The sequence below is a fragment of the Prionailurus bengalensis genome, chromosome B1 (genome assembly GCF_016509475.1).
Source record: "Prionailurus bengalensis isolate Pbe53 chromosome B1, Fcat_Pben_1.1_paternal_pri, whole genome shotgun sequence".
Classification (NCBI taxonomy): domain Eukaryota; kingdom Metazoa; phylum Chordata; class Mammalia; order Carnivora; family Felidae; genus Prionailurus; species Prionailurus bengalensis.
Window position 1 is genome coordinate 165,002,011 of NC_057344.1, and position 16,965 is coordinate 165,018,975.

The following is a 16,965-nucleotide window of genomic DNA, read 5'->3' on the forward strand; positions in this document are numbered from 1 at the left end:
TTGGGAATCCCTGGTCACAGGTTAGGAAGCAGGAGAAAGAAGAGGTCCCAGCCCTTTGGAATCAGAGGATAGCTATCTCAGATGACAATGACAATAAGATAGGGCTGGGACTCAGACAGAAAGTGGCCACATGGAGGGTGTCATGTAAAGACATCCTTCTCAAAGTCTCTCCGTAATCATCTTGACATCTCAGTGATCACGTCCAAGAGAAAGAAAGACCCTGGGGCACCTGGAAGGCTCAGTCAGTTAAGCATCTGACTTCGGCTCAGGTCATGATCTCAGGGTTCCTGGGTTCCAGGTTCGAGCCTCACATCGGGCTCTCTGCTGTCAGCACAGAGTCCGCTTCAGATCCTCTGCCCCCCTCCACCGCCCCTTCTCTCTCTCTCTCAAAAATAAATAAACATTAAAAACACAAAAGAAAGAAAGATCCCAATTCTGTTACCCCCTTACACTTCTCTCACCCAATTCTGGGATCAAGGTCTCTTGCCTAGTTGATGACACAATGAATTATCTTACCCTTTAGGCATGACCTCACTCCTTATCACATGACTGGATTTACCTATGTCCAACAGTATAAACATACATTATGCAAAACAATTATCATCACATTGACATAACACCAATGCTCCATATATGGCCCTCAAGCATATCATTCAGGCACAAGTAACATCCAACATGAACAGTTCTAGGAACTAAGGAAGAGTACCCCAAATATTATCATGGGTTGGAAGTCATTCAAGTCTTGGTGCCAAGCCCTGGGCTAGGTCCTGGATATAGCACACTGAGCAAGACAGATTTGGATGAGGGGGGAGCAGCCAAGATGGCAGAAGAGCACGGGAGTTTTTTTTTGTGTCTCACATCCATGAAATACAGCCAGATCAACACTAAACCATCCTGCACACCTAGAAAAGTTACTTGAGGATTAACACAACAATCTGCACAACCTGAACCACGGAATTCAGCAGGTACGCAGTGCAGAGAGGTGAACTTGGAGAACAAGAAGCCACAGAGGGCAGGGAGCTGTTTTTGCTTGCAGAGAGAGGACAGAGATGGGGGGGAGAAGCACCCCTTCCAAAAGCAGCTGGAGAGAAAGTGGAAAAGTGGAACAGCCACAGGGACTGAACTAAAAAGGAAGAAAGGAGAGAGTTTAAATTCCATTAAGACTCTATAAACAGGGGGAATGCAGAGTCTAAAACTCCTCAGCTCAATACCTGGCAGTGCTCTGGTGAGAAGGGCAAATCCCTAGGAGCAGAGTGAAGTCTGGGGATCTTCGGGCCACACAGGGAAAGGTGGTTCCCCTGCTGGGAAGTCATCTGGTAGAGGCTGTGTGGCCCCCCACAGGCAAAACCCCAGTGGACCCAGGAGAACAACCACATTCTGGAACAAGGTCGTTGTGGGTGAAGTGTGGTGCTGGATATGTGTTGTGATTTTCCATAATCCTTGAAATGCTGCTACTGCATGATTGCATGAACTTTCTCTGGGATGGGCTGGCACCCAACTGCAGTCTCTGGGCATCAGCAGCAGCACAGTCCTGTGAATGTTCCTGGGTGTGGCTGGCACCCAGCCATTGCTCAGTGAGACCCTCCTCCAGAGGATCTGAGCAGGTCAAAGCTGCAGTCCCTCAGAAATAAGGGGCCGGGAAAAATAACTGCATCTGAGATAAAATGCAGGAGGGAGATGCTGCCTGGGACTTGGTCACAGACAGTGTAAAAGCAGGGAGCAGACAGAAGCCAAAGACAAAGGACAGGCACGCAATTGCTGATCGGGGAGAATAGAGTTCGGATACTAGAGACTGAGTAGCTGGGAGACGCCATTTTCACCGCTCCCAAGCATGCACATACGCACCTAAAAGTGCCACAACAATCCACCCCCTAAGCTAAGCAGCCATCTAGTGGAGAATAGAGCCATTACACTAAGCCCCGCCCAACTGGGTCAACCTCACTCTTCAGGAACACAAATCTCTCTGCCTGCTTAGTTTATGGACTATAAAGCACTTCATAGTTTGACTTTCAGGGGAAAATGAAGTAATTTCAATTGTATTTCAGTCTGTTCATTGGTCCATCTATTGAATTTTCTTTTTTTTCTTTTTCATTTCTTTTCTTTTTCTTGAATACAGAAAGAGAAACCTTTATTTTTATTTTCAATTTTTATTAAAAATATTTTTCCTGGGGCGCCTGGGTGGCTCAGTCGGTTAAGCGTCCGACTTCAACTCAGGTCACGATCTTGCGGTCTGTGAGTTCGAGCCCTGCGTCGGGCTCTGGGCTGATGGCTTGGAGCCTGGATCCTGCTTCAGATTCTGTGTCTCCCTCTCTCTCTGGCCCTCCCCTGTTCATGCAGTCTCTCTGTCTCAAAAATAAATAAACGTTAAAAAAAAAACCAAAAACCAAAACTATAAAAAAAATTTTTTTTCCTTAATTTTTTTCTACTATATTTTTTACTTTTGTGTAAATTTTTTCAAATTCTATTTTACTTCCTTCATTTCATTTTATTCTTTTTCAGTGTATTCATTTTTTCAAATTTTCAAACATTTTTTTTTCTTTCCCCTTTTTTCTCTAATCTGTCAAGCCCCTTTCAATACCTGGAACCAAAACACACCTAGGATCTAGCATCATTTATTTGATTTGTGTGTGTGTGTGTGTGTGTGTGTGTTGTTTTTAATTTTTTAATTTTAATTTTTTTAATTTTAATATTTTTTTACCTCATTAATTCCTTTTTTCCTTTCAACATGACAAAATGAAAGAATTCATCCCAAAAGAAAGAACAGGAAAAAATGACAGCCAGGGACTTAACCAACGCAGATACAAGCAAGATGCCTGAACCAGAATTCAGAATCACGATAACAAGAATACTAGCTGGAGTCAAAAATAGATTATAATCCTTTTCTGTGGAGATAAAAGAAGAAAAAGCTAGTCAGGATAAAATTAAAAAATGCCATAACTGAGCTGCAATCTCAAATGGATGCCACAGTGGCAAGAATGGATAAGGCAGAGCAGAGAATCATTGATATAGAGAACAAACTTCTGGAGAATAATGAAGCAGAAAAAGAGGGGGAGATTAAGGCAAAAGAGCACAATTTAAGAATTAGAGAAATCAGTGACTCATTAAAAAAGAACAACATCAAAATCACAAGGGTTCCAGGAGAGAAAGAGGGAGAAATAGGGGTAGAAGTGTTATGTGAGCAAATCATAGCAGAAAACTTTCCTAACCTGGGGAGAGAGACAGACATCAAAATCCTGGAAGCACAGAGGATTCCCATTGGATTCAACAAAAACTGACCACCAAAAAGGCCTATCATAGTCAAATCCACAAAATACTCAGGCAAGGAGTATTGCTTTCATGAAAGCAACAAGGGGGAAAAAAAAGTCCTTAACCTACAAGGGAAGACAGATCAGGTTTGCAGCAGACTGATCCCAGAAACTTGGCAGGCCAGAAAGGAGTGGCAGGATACAAAGTACTGAATCAGAAAAATATGCAGCCAAGAATTCTTTATCTAGCAAGGCTGTCATTCAAAATAGAAGGAGAGATTAAAAGTTTCCCAGACAAGCAAAAATTAAAGGAGTTCATGACCACTAAACCAGTCCTGCAGGAAATTTTAGGGGAGAAAAGATGATAATAAACAAACAAACAAACAAACAAGCAAATAAACAAATACCAAAAGCATCAAAGACTAGAAAGGACCAGAGAACACCACCAGAAACTCCAACTCTACAAGCAACATAATGGCAATAAATTCATATCTTTCAGTACTCACTCTAAACGTCAATGGACTAACTGCCCCAATCAAAAGACGTAGGGTAATGGAATGGATAGGAAAACAAGATCCATTTATATGCTGTTTACAAGATACCCACTTTAGACCTAAAGACACCTTCAGATCGAAAGTAAGGGGATGGAAAACCATCTATCATGCTAATTGTCAACAAAAGACAGCCAGTGTAGCCATACTTATATCTGAAAACCTAGACTTTAAAATAAAGATAAAATAAAACAAGAGATGAAGATGGGAATTATATCATAATTAAGGGGTCTATCCACCAAGAAGACCTAACAATTGTAAGCATTTATGCTCCAAATGTGGAAAGCACCCAAATATGTAAATCAATTAATGACAAACATACAGAAACTCATTAATAATACTACAATAGTAGGGGACTTCAACACCCCACTTACAACAATGGACAGATCATCTAATCAGAAAACCAACAAGGAAACAATGGCTTTTTTTTCTTTTTAAAAATTTTTTAACGTTTTATTTATTTTTGAGACAGGGAGAGACAGAGCATGAACAGGGGAGGGTCAGAGAGAGGGAGACACAAAATCCTAAACAGGCTCCGGGCTCTGAGCTGTCAGCACAGAGCCCAACGCGGGGCTCAAACTCACGGACCGCGAGATCATGACCTGAACCGAAGTTGGCCGCTTAACCGACTGAGCCACCCAGGCACCCCGGAAACAATGGCTTTGAATGACACACTGGACCAGATGGACTTAACAGATATATTCAGAACATTTCATCCTAAAGCAGCAGAATATACATTCTTCTCCAGTGCACATGGAATGTTCTCCAGAATAGACCACATACTGGGACACAAATCAGCCCTCAACAAGTACAAAAAGATCAAGATCATACCGTCCATATTTTCAGACCACAACTCTATGAAACTCGAAATCAACCACAAGAAAAAATTTGGAAAGGTAACAAATACTTGGAGACTGAGGAACATCCTACTAAAGAATGAATGGGTTAACCAAGAAGTTAAAGAGGAAATTAAAAAGTACATGGAAACCAATGAAAATGATAACACCACAACCCAAAACCTCTGGGATGCAGCAAAGGCGGTCATAAGAGGAAAGTATATAGCAATCCAGGCCTTCCTAAAGAAGGAAGAAAGGTCTCAGATACACAACCTAACCTTACACCTTAAGGAGCTGGAAAAAGAACAGCAAATAAAACCCAAAACCAGCAGAACACAGGAAATAATAAAGATTAGAGCAGAAATTAATGCTACTGAAACCAAAAAACAAAAAACAAAAAACAAACAAAAAAACCAAAACGGTAAAACAGATCAATGAAACCAGAAGCTGGTTCTTTGAAAGAATTAACAAAATTGATAAACCACTAACCAGTTTGATCAAAAAGAAAAAGGAAAGGACCCAAATAAATAAAATCAAGAATGAAAGAGCAGTGATCACAACCAACACAGCAGAAATACAAACAATAATAAGAGAATACTATGAGCAATTATATGCCAATAAAATGGGCAATCCAGAAGAAATGGACAAATTCCTAGAAACATATACACTACCAAAACTGAAACAGAAAGAAATAGAAAATTTGAACAGACCCAATACCAGCAAAGAAATTGAATTAGTAATCAAAAAATCTCACAAAAACAAGAGACCATGGCCAGATGGCTTTCCAGGGGAATTCTACCAAACATTTAAAGAGGAGTTAACACCGATTCTCTTGAAGCTGTCCCCCAAAATAGAAATGGAAGGAAAACTCCCAAACTCTTTCTATGCAGCCAGCATTACCTTGAATTCAAAACCAGACAAAGATCCCACTAAAAAGGAGAACTGCAGACCAATTTCCCTGAAGAACATGGATGCAAAAATCCTCAACAAGATATTAGTCAATCAGATCCAACAATACATTAAAAAAATTATTCACCACGACCAAGTGGGATTTATACCTGTGATGCAGGGCTGGTTCAATACCTGCAAAACAATTAACGTGATTCATCACATCAATAAAAGAAAGGACAAGAACCATATGATCCTCTCAATAGATGCAGAGAAAGCATTTGACAAAATACAGCATCCTTTCTTGATAAAAAACCCTCAAGAAAGTAGGGATAGAAGGAGCATACCTCAAGAGCATAAAAGCCATATACGAAAGACACGATGCTAATATCATCTTCAATGGGGAAAAACTGAGAGCTTTCCCCCTAAGGTCAGGAACAAGACAGGGATGTCCACTCTTGCCATTGTTATTCAACACAGTGTTGGAAGTTTTAGCCTCTGCAATCAGACAACACAAAGAAATAAAAGGCATCCAAATCGGCCAGGAGGAGGTCAAACTTTCACTCTTTGCAGATGGCATGATACTCTATATAGAAAACCCAAAAGATTCCATGAAAAAACTGCTAGAACTGATTCATGAATTCAGCAAAGTTGCAGGATATAAAATCAATGCACAGAAATCAGTTGCATTCCTATACACCAACAATGAAGCAACAGAAAGAGAAATCAAGGAATTGATCCCATTTACAGTTGCACCAAAAACCATAAAATATCTAGGAATAAATCTAACCAAAGAGGTGAAAAATTTATACATTGAAAACTATAGAAAGCTTATGAAAGAAATTGAAGAAGACACAATAAAATGGAAAAAGATTCCATGCTCCTGGATAGGAAGAACAAATATTGTTAAAATGTCAATATTACCCAAAGCAATCTACATATACAATGCAATCCCTATCAAAATAACACCAGCATTCTTTACAGAGCTAGAACAAAAATTCTAAAATTTGTATAGAACCAGAAAAGACCCCAAATAGCCAAAGCAATCTTGAAAAAGAAAACCAAAGCAGGAGGCATCACAATCCCCGACTTCAGGCTGTATTACAAAGCTGTAATCATCAAGACAGTATGGTACTGGCACAAGAACAGACACTCAGATCAATGGAACAGAATAGAGAACCCAGAAATGGACCCACAAACCTATGGCCAACTAATCTTTGACAACGCAGGAAAGAGTACCCAATGGAATAAAGACTTTTCAGCAAGTGGTGCCGGGAAGACTGGACAGTGACATGGAGAAGAATGAACCTGGACCACTTTCTTACAGCATACACAAAAATAAACTCAAAATGGTTGAAAGATCTAAATGTCAGTCAGGAAGACATCAAAATCCTCGAGGAGAAAGCAGGCAAAAACCTCTTTGATCTTGGCCGCACCAACTTCTTACTCAACACTTCTCCAGAGGCAAGGGAAACAAAAGCAAAAATGAACTACTGGGACCTCATCAAAATAAAAAGCTTCTGCACAGAGAAGGAAACAATCAGCAAAACTAAAAGGCAACTGACAAAACGGGACAAGATATTTGCAAATGACATATCAGATAAAGGGTTAGTATCCAAAATCTGTAAAGAACTTACGAAACCCAACACCCAAAAATAATAATAATAATAATAATCCAGTGAAGAAATGGGCAAAATAGACACTTCTCCAAAGAAGACATCAAGATGGCACACAGACACATGAAAAATGCTCAACATCACTCATCATCAGGAAAATAAAATCAAAATCACACCTGTCAGAATGGCTAACATTAACAACTCAGGCAACAAACAATAGATGTTGACGACGATGCAGAGAAAGAGGATCTCTTTTGCATTGCTGGTGGGAATGCAAGCTGGTGCAGCCACTCTGGAAAACAGTATGGAGGGTCCTCAAAAAACTAAAAATAGAACTACCCTACAACCCAGCAATCGTACTACTAGGTATTTACCCAAGGAATACAGGTATTTCGAAGGGACACATGCACCCCCACGTTTATAGCAGCACTATCAACAATAGCCAAAGTATGGAAAGAGCCCTAATATCCACCAATGGATGAATGGATAAAGAAGATGTGGTATGTATACACACACACACACACACACACACACACACACACACAATGGAGTATTACTCAGCAATCCAAAGAATGAAATCTTGCCATTTGCAACTATGTGGATGGAACTAGATGGTATTACGCTAAGTGAAACTAGTCAGTCAGAGAAAGACAAATATCATAGGACTTCACTCATATGAGGACTTTAAGACACAGAACAGATGAACATAAGGGAAGCAAAAGTCATATAAAAACAGGGAGGGGGACAAAACATAAGAGACTCTTAAATATGGAGAACAGAAGGTTACTGGAGGGGTTGTGGCTAAATGGGTAAGGGGCATTAAGGAATCTACTCCTGAAATCATTGTTGCACTATATGCTAACTAACTTGGATGTAAATTTAAAAAATAAAAGCTTATTTACAAGAAGATAGACATGGATGATAAAAATAAAGCAGTTATTGGTGATTATAGTTAACTGCGTGCCAGGCACAACGCTGTCTGGTTTATGTACATAATTTCAACTAATTATAACAATAATCCCATGAATTGGGTGCTTTAAAGTTGAGAAAATAGGGGCACCTGGGTGGCTCAGTCGGTTGTGCGTCCGACTTCAGCTCAGGTCATGATCTCACGGTTCGCAGGTTCAAGTCCTGCGTCAAGCTCTCTGCTGACAGCTCAGAGCCTGCAGCCTGCTTCGGATTCTGTGTCTCCCTCCCTCTCTGCCCCTCCCCTGCTCATGCTCTATCTGTCTCTGTCTCTCAACAATAAATAAATGTTATAAAAAAAAATTAAGCTGAGAAAATTGGGGCACCAGGGTGGCTCAGTCAGTTAAGTGTATGACTCGAGGGGCACCTGGGTGGTGCAGTCAGTTAAGCGTCCGACTTCAGCCAGGTCACGATCTCGCGGTCCGGGAATTCGAGCCCCGCGTCGGGCTCTGGGCTGATGGCTGGAGCCTGTTTCCGATTCTGTGTCTCCCTCTCTGTCTGCCCCTCCCCCGTTCATGCTCTGTCTCTCTCTGTCCCAAAAATAAATAAACGTTGAAAAAAAAATTAAAAAAAAAAAAAAGTGTATGACTCGATTTCGACTCAGCTCATGATCTCACAGTCCTGGGATCAAGCCCCGTGTCAAGCTTCATGCCTAGCATGGAGCCTGCTTGGGATTGTCTCTCTCTCTCTCCCCCTCTGTCCCTCCCACGAATGCACTCTCTCCCTCTCTCAAGAAAAATTAAAAATAATAATAATAATGAATTAAATAAAATAGGATCTGAGGGTTGGATAACTTTCCCGATAGGCATGCTTTTTTTAAGTTGTGAAGGCAAGATTCAAGCCCAAATCTGTTTGAGGCCATACTCTAAGCTCAAAACCCCCTCATGGGAGTGGGGGGGGGGGGGGGTGTCAAGAGGCACTTTTTAGAGCACAAGCCTCCTGTCTGGGTCGCACAAATTTTACACCCCTTCCATGGCAATGACAAGAGGGGAAATGAGAGGGGTGCGCGCCCCTCACTCATGCTTCTCCTCGCTCCTCCAGAACAAGCACTGGGTCCTTTGCCCTAAGCATCTCTTTTCTGCACCTGAGGTTATATCCAGAGGAAGCAATTGAAGGCCTTCTCCCACATGTATCCATATCTGCCATCCTGTGACTAGCAAGAGTATAATGCTCTTCTGGAAAAGCCAGAAGATAAGAAATGAGGACGTCTTTAAATGACGATCAGACTCAGACAAGAGTAGAAATATAGTAGAAAAATATAGAAATGAATCAGCTAGAAAATAAATTAGTTAAATGTAACCCAAAAGGGGGCTACAAAACTCCATTTTCACAAATGTTATGGAAAGGATCCAAGATAATCATCTGTGACATGCAGCATGGAGCCTGCAGGTCTGTATGCTGTTTAAACTCCAATGCTGTGCTCAGGAATGGTTAATCCTGTAATCTGGACCTAGGCACGGTGGTACAATTATTTCTGGTAATTGGGTAAACGCTTTTTCAACCCTAGAAAAGATTGGAATTGAACACAGATGAAGAAGTAAATCAAAGCTATACATAACAGCTTTATATTCACTTTAGGAATCAGTTTTATAATCACTAAGACTATCTGCAGGTGTTATTGGAAAGTTTCGTGGGGCGCCCGGGTGGCTCAGTCGGTTAAGCGTCCAACTTCAGCGCAGGTCATAATCTCACAGTTTGTGGGTTCAAGCCCCACGTCAGGCTCTGTGCTGACAGTTCAGAGCCTGGAGCCTGCATCAGATTCTGTGTCTCCCTCTCTCTCTGCCCCACCCCCTACTCACGCTCTGTCTCTCTCAAAAAAAAAAAAAAAAAAAAAAAAAACATTAAAAAAATTAAGAAAAGTTTCAAAAATATGGCAGATTCAAACATCTACTGGATTATGCTTGTGGCTTCAATTTGAAAGGTGTAACTGGCTTTTGACCTGTAATTTTAAGTTGAAAAGCAAAAGAAAACTTGAAGAGATATTTAACCAGTAGTGAACTACTTAAGAGAATAAAAAGATAACTACGTTTACAAATTTAATTTATTGAATGTACAAGAGTTATCCAAATGCTTAGAAAGCTTTTGCTTGCTAGGTGATAAATTTGCCTTGTCAGACACTTGAAGTACTTAAGAAAATTAAGTATATTACATATATAAATAGAGTTGAAAATGTTTAAGGGAATTTAATTAAATTTGTAAGTGGGACCAATGTTTGGGGGATATTAATCTATTCAAATTGAGTTAATCGAACATTAACCTGATCTTATTTTATTAGGTTTATAAAACGTCTAACGAGATTTCTAAATTTAACATAAAGGCTTAAGAAAACGAAGTTTTAATATTTATGACTTTTAAACAGTTGGAATTTCAAATACAGAAACAAAACAAAAACCTGTAAATAGTCCTCTCCAGACAAAAAGACCACTCCCTGAACATTCAAAAACTCAGGGAACAGGGGCACCTGAGTGGCTCAGTCCACTGAGTGTCTGACTTGGCCCAGGTTATGATCTCACCGTGGGTGAGTTAGAGCCTTACATGGCGCTCTCTGCTGTCAGCACAGAACTTGCCTCAGGTCTTCGGTCTCCGTCTCTCTGCCCCCCACCCCCACCCCCACTCTCTCTCTCAAAAATAAACATTAAAAAAAAAAATTCAGGTAACAGATCATGATGAGGAGGAGTGCTCTAGAAGGATGGGTGGTAGTGGAGATGGCCAATTCCACTCTCTTTGGATTTTTTTTTTTAATCCAAATAGATTTGGCATTCCATTCCATAATATTTTTTTTCCATACGAAAATTATTTTTCCTAAAAACGCTCTAGGAAAATTGACATTCCAATAAGAGGCATCATGCTTATGCTGTAGCTTCATGCACTTCCTCGCATTCTTCTGGATCCTTCCAGGGGACAAGCACCCTTGTTGGAGAAGCAAAAGCCTAGGCCATCCGCCCAGCTGTGCTGGGGAACATCATTCACGTGAGCGCCCCCTAACGGGTGCTCTCTAGCTCCACCCCCCACGCCTGTAGCTCATCCCGGGGCTCTATTGCAGGAGAAATCTGTCCTCTTCCGATGAACTTGGATCATGGATCTCTGCTTAGAGCAAAAGGGGAGTTGAACATAAGCCTCTCACGTCCCCATCCCCAGCCACTGTCTTCCAGACCTTCAGATGAGCTTGGGCTTCCCCGGCTTGCAATGGAAAACCATCTGTGCTGGTTATTAAGGCGTTGCTTCTCTGTTCCAAACCCGACGGTTCGGAAGCGGGAATGCGGAGGCTGGACTGTACCAACGAGATTTTTCTTTTGCCTGCTTGCTCCTCTGGTTCTGCCATTAGAGGGCACTAGAGAGACTGGAAAACAACCAGCGGCCTTCTGCCCCAGAGGCTGGAGTGGCTTAGACTCCAGCTTTTTCCAACCTGCCTGGAAACAGCCTCATTTTACCACCCTCGGTGGTGCCAGCACCACGGGGACATGGCTTCTAACTCAGAGATCTACATCCCAGCTCCCAGAGGCCCGTCCTCTGAATTTCTGGGTTCTGGCAACCCCCACCGCTCCCTTTTGTTCCAGCCGCCCTTGGGGGGAGGGGGGTGGGGTACTACTTCCTGTAGTTGCTCTGTGTTTAAGGCCCGTGTGCCCTGTTTGCTCCTTTAGCCCTCCCACACGATTCTCTATATTAAATTCTCTCTGTTGTAGCAGCCAACGTGGCTTCTGTTTTCCTGCATGAATCCGGCTGTTACGTGAACTCCACTCCCTGTCGCCCATCCCGGCTGCTTCCACGAAGAGGCTCCAGAACTAGCCCTATAAGGTGCAAGGAAGAGGAATCCCAGGCTCAAGAGTGCGCATGAATCTAAACTCGCGAGGGTACCACGGCCTGTTGGCACTCGGCAGACAAGCCCCAGTGGGTAGCTTGGTGCTCTGTAATTTGTTTCGGTCTCAGGGGAAGTACTTTCTGTATATCTTCGGGAATGAAAGCAACTGTTTCATTCAAAAAGCGATATAGTCGGTGTAGAAGAATCCTTGTGAGGAAGCTTGCTACAAGTCCCGGAGCTTATATTGTCTTAACATGTCAGTCTTCGTATCTGGTTTTTATAACTGGTTTGGAGTCCCCAAAATCCCATGAGGGAGGCAGGGTGAGCGTTATCATCTCCAGGTTACCGGGAGGAACCTAGGGGGGGGTTCTCTTTCCTGCGATGCGCTCCCCGAGAGCGACCAGTGGCAGAATCACATCCCTTTTATTTCTTCTCTGTTCCCTCTCCAGGATATGTTTAATGCAATGATATGGGTTTCTTCTTCTTTTTCTTTCTTTTTTTCTTTTTTTTAATTTTTAATGTTTATTTTTGAGAGAGAGAGAGTACAAGTGGGGAAGGGATAGAGAGAGGGAGACAGAATCCAAAGCAGGCTCCAGGCTCTGAGCTGTCAGCACAGAGCCCTAAGCGGGGCTTGAACCCACGAACCATGAGATCATGACCTGAGCCAGAGTCGGGCACTCAACCGACTGAGCCACCCAGGAGCCCGTAGGTTTACTTTTCTATTGCTGCACAACAAATACCACAAGCTCAGTAGCTTAAAACAACACCCATCTATTAGCTCAGCAGGCCTGATGTGAGGAAAATTTGTTTCCAAGATCCTTCTTGTCTTTGGTGGAGTCAGGCTCTTGCCATTGTGGGACTGGGGTCCCTGTTTCAGTGCTGTCAGCTGGGGGCCCCTCTCACTGCCTAGAAGCTGTCCATACTCCCTGCTACTGCTTCCTCCTCAAAACAGCAACACCACCACAACCCTTCTTGTGCTTCTGAGCTCCGACTTCCTCTCCTGCCACCAGCCTGAGAAAACTCTCCATTTTCAAAGGGTTCATGTGATCAGGTCCGGCCCACCTGGATAATCAATTGTTCGGCATAATCTAACGTAATCACGGGAGTCAAATCCACCTCATTCACAATCCTGGGATCCTGCTGGATGCGTACCCCAAAGGCAGGACATCCGGGCAGCTTCTCAGGATTCTCCCATCACAGTGTTGTCTGCGGACTCCTGCATTAGAGTAACCTGGGATACTCATTAAAACTGGAGATTCTCTGGTGACACCACAGACCCCTGAACCACTCTCTGGGGGCACTGGGTCTAGGAGTCTGGATTCACTTCTCAGATAATGCTGATGCTCACTCCGATTTGAGAATCTAGGGGCACCTGGCTGGCTAGATCGGTGGAGCATGCGACTCTTGACCTCGGGGTTGTAAGTTCAAGCCCCGCGTGGGGTATGGAGATGACTTAAAAATAAAATCTTGAAAAACAAATTTTTGAGGCTTTAAAATCTGAGCTTAGCGTTTCATCAGCCTGGGATAAAATACAGCACCATATCCACTTTGCTGCAAGTGAGGGCTACGTGGGCTCTAATGAATGGTGTGCTTGAGGGGTGCTGAGCATCCAAATGCTCAGTTATGACCTGGGCACTCATTTCCCCAGCTGCGGAGAGTGCTGGCCCAGGACCACTCCCAGCTGAGACCCTCTGCGGCCATTGCCCTCCCGGGAAGTGAAGGGAGCAGCCGTGCCCAAGGTAATGTCCTCCCTCCAGCAGCGGCCCCCTTCCAATGACTGCTCCACTGAGAGAACAAAGACCTACACCTTCCTTGCTTCAATTGGGGACATATCACAGGGACTATCTCAGCTTTGGTCTTCCTCTGCAATTGCCTGAGACCATTGCTGTAAGTGTGGCTCCACTTCTCTGTCTGCCCTACTCTATGCTCCTCACTTTATTTATTTTTGAGAGAGAGAGAGAGAGAGAGAGAGAGAGAGAGAGAGAGAGAGAGAGAGACAGAGGATGAGCAGGGAAGGGGCAGAGAGAAAGGGAGACACAAAATCCAAAGCAGGCTCCAGCCTCTGAGCTGTCAGCACACATCCTGATGCAGGGCTCGAACCCACGAACTGAGATCATGACCTGAGCCGAAGTCAAATGCCCAACCAACTGAGTCACCCAGGCACCCCTTATCTATGTTCCTCAGTTTTTCATGGGCTTTCAAGAGCACCCCTCAGGCAAGTCCTGCCCCTGAACCTCCACCTCAGAATCTGTTTCCAGAGTCTAACCTAGGTAGCCTGACATCATTTGCTTGAGATCTGTAGCTCTGCTTCACATTCTATCCGAGATCTGCCCATTTCTCTCTGTCTCCACTGCTACCACTCTTATCCAAGGCACCACCTCTCTGTCTCAGTCATCTCTGTCTGCAGTCACAGCCACTAGCCATCCCTCCTCCCTCCCCCATCACATTCCATACTCCACACAGCAGCCCCACCGAATTAGAACAGCCCTGGTTACTTTGCTTGTGGTCTGTTTCCTCCATTAGAATGCAAGCTTGTGGAGGGCAGGGATTGTTTTTGGCGGTTGAACTTCTTCACCACTGTATCCCTGGCATAGAGGAGATGCCAATAAGTGCTTGTTGAGTCGATTAGTAGATTAAAGCACCAACCTCCCACAGATAACCAAAAGACACCGTAAGATACCCAAGTACAACAAATTAAGATTAGAAAATGGGCTTTGTGCTTTCTTGCCCGGAATTAATGATATGAAGTCCACAAAGTTGCTTTCATATCAGGATTTTCTTCTGGAAACTTCTCTTAAACACCTAGGATTTTAGGTTACTGCTGGAAAACGTCAGAAGAAGGAAGAAACTTGGGCCTCTGAGTCACTTTGGATCCTAGTATCCAACTGTCATACCTTTTCTTTTTTATAATGGTCATATTCCAGCAAAATAAGTTATAGTAGTCATATCTGAATAGGAAATCTCATTCTCTCAAAGCGTAGCAAAATTAGTGGCATATTTCTTGGGTGGGTTGGAGGAATCATTTATGGATAGATCCAACAGAACACTCTTCAGGAAGACACGTGAGCCCCCTCTTACATAATTCTAGAAATTTTAACTTAGCTATTGTGGGTTTATTTAAAATGGAGTGTATCTGAATAATGTAATTTGCCAAGAACTTGAGAAATTAAAAACACTTAACTCGTCTTTACTGATGACTTCCTTTTTGGAAACATGTCTGTCTCCAGTGCAGTCATTAGTCAGGAATGGGGCACACACTCTCTAAACTAGTCATTCCTGAAACAGGATTTAGGACAGGACAGTTTTGTGATACAAGTGCAATTTTGGGATGCCTATTATTAAGGAAGAAAAAAATGCTCTCTGGGTAGTCAGGATGATTCAGACTCCAAAAGTATCACATGATTTATAAGTAGTCATTTGCCAGCATTCGCTTCCTCAGGAGGGAAAAATCCTTGAGGAGGGAAAAATCCTTGAGGAAAAATCCTTGAGGAGATTATGCATATATATATATATATATGCAACCTATATATGTAACATAATATACAATTATGTTATTATATATTATAATTTTATATATATATATATATATATATATATATATATACACGTAATACCTAAAAAGTACGTGAAATCACCATCAATTTAAAAGCAAAAATTTGAGATCATGAAAAATAACTAAAACCCATTTATTGACCAGGGCAATCTTATGCAAGACATAGAGAATGAAATCCTAGTGTTTGGAGGCATCCAGTGCTCACAGAGCATCTTCCTCAAGTATTACAGCGAGTTACAAAGTAACAAATAACAGAAATATACATCCTGGTGTCACATGGACCTAGTTTTTCCTGCCGAGGTGCCAACATCAGATTAAAAAACAACAACAACAAACAAACAAACAAAAAACATTGAAATTTATTAGACCCAACACCCACGGAAGAAATTGAAAACATTTTCAGAGAATTGGCTGTATCCATGGGCTTTAACACCAAACAGTCATACTGCCCACACTCTCACACTTTCAAAGGACAATTAATTCCAGTGCAATGTATGTTGCTCTGGCAGATAAAATAGAACTACCCAATTTATTCTATAACATAACTGATAGCAAACCCTGACGTGACTAACCCCCAAAATAAAAAAAAAAAAATGAAAACAGCATTCCTTCCGGAGAGCCTTTTGGTTTTATTAGCCAAATGAAGAATGTGTGTGCCCTCTGACTCAGAAATTCACTGCTGAGCATACGTCCTGGGGACATTCCCACCCAGGCCCATGAAAAGACATTGTAGGTCACTGCAGCATAGTAGTGGCAGGGAGCTGGGGTCTTGGGCATGCATCACTGGGAGAATGAATGGGGAAACGTGTGAGCAAACGGGGATGATTTTGCAGCAAGTAGAAGCAATGAATTGGACATATTTACAGCAGCATGGGTTGATCTTAAAAACATAGTGCTCAGTGAGAAATTCAGGAAGCAGAATAATACAACATCACTTAAATAAAAACTATATTACACAAGGCAATAATATACATTTTTCAAAAACACAAAATAGGAAGAGATATAAACAGGGGCACCTAGGTGGCTCAGTTGGTTGGGCATCTGACTCTTGGTTTCAGCTCAAGTCGCGATCTCGTGGTTCGCGAGTTTGAGCCTCACATCAAGCTCTGCTCATGTAGCGTGTAGCCTGCTTGGGATGCTTTCTCTCTCTCTCTCTCTCTCTCTCCTTCTCTCTCTGCCCCTCCTCTGCTTGCACGCCCTATCTCTCTCAAAATAAAAATAAATACACTTAAAAAAATAAATGTACACATCAAAAGGGTAACTTACTGGAGACAATAGGACTGAGACATACGATAAAGAGAATACATACATGCAGGGCTACATTCTGATTTCCACAGGCCCTGGGCCCTTTGGCACTCGTGGCTCCTTCTGTCCATAAAAAAATTAAAAATCACATTTTTAGGGGTGCCTGGGTGGCTCATTTAGTTAGCATCTGACTTTGGCTCAGGTCATGATCTCACGGCTCGTGGGTTCGAGCCCTGCCTTGGGCTCTGTGCTGACAACTCAGAGCC

The 16,965-nt window shown here is 42.5% G+C and overlaps 1 pseudogene; it reads left to right on the forward strand.

Moving 5' to 3' along the window:
• Positions 1 to 16,965, forward strand: part of LOC122469395 — a 42,458-nt pseudogene that overhangs the window by 17,290 nt on the left and 8,203 nt on the right.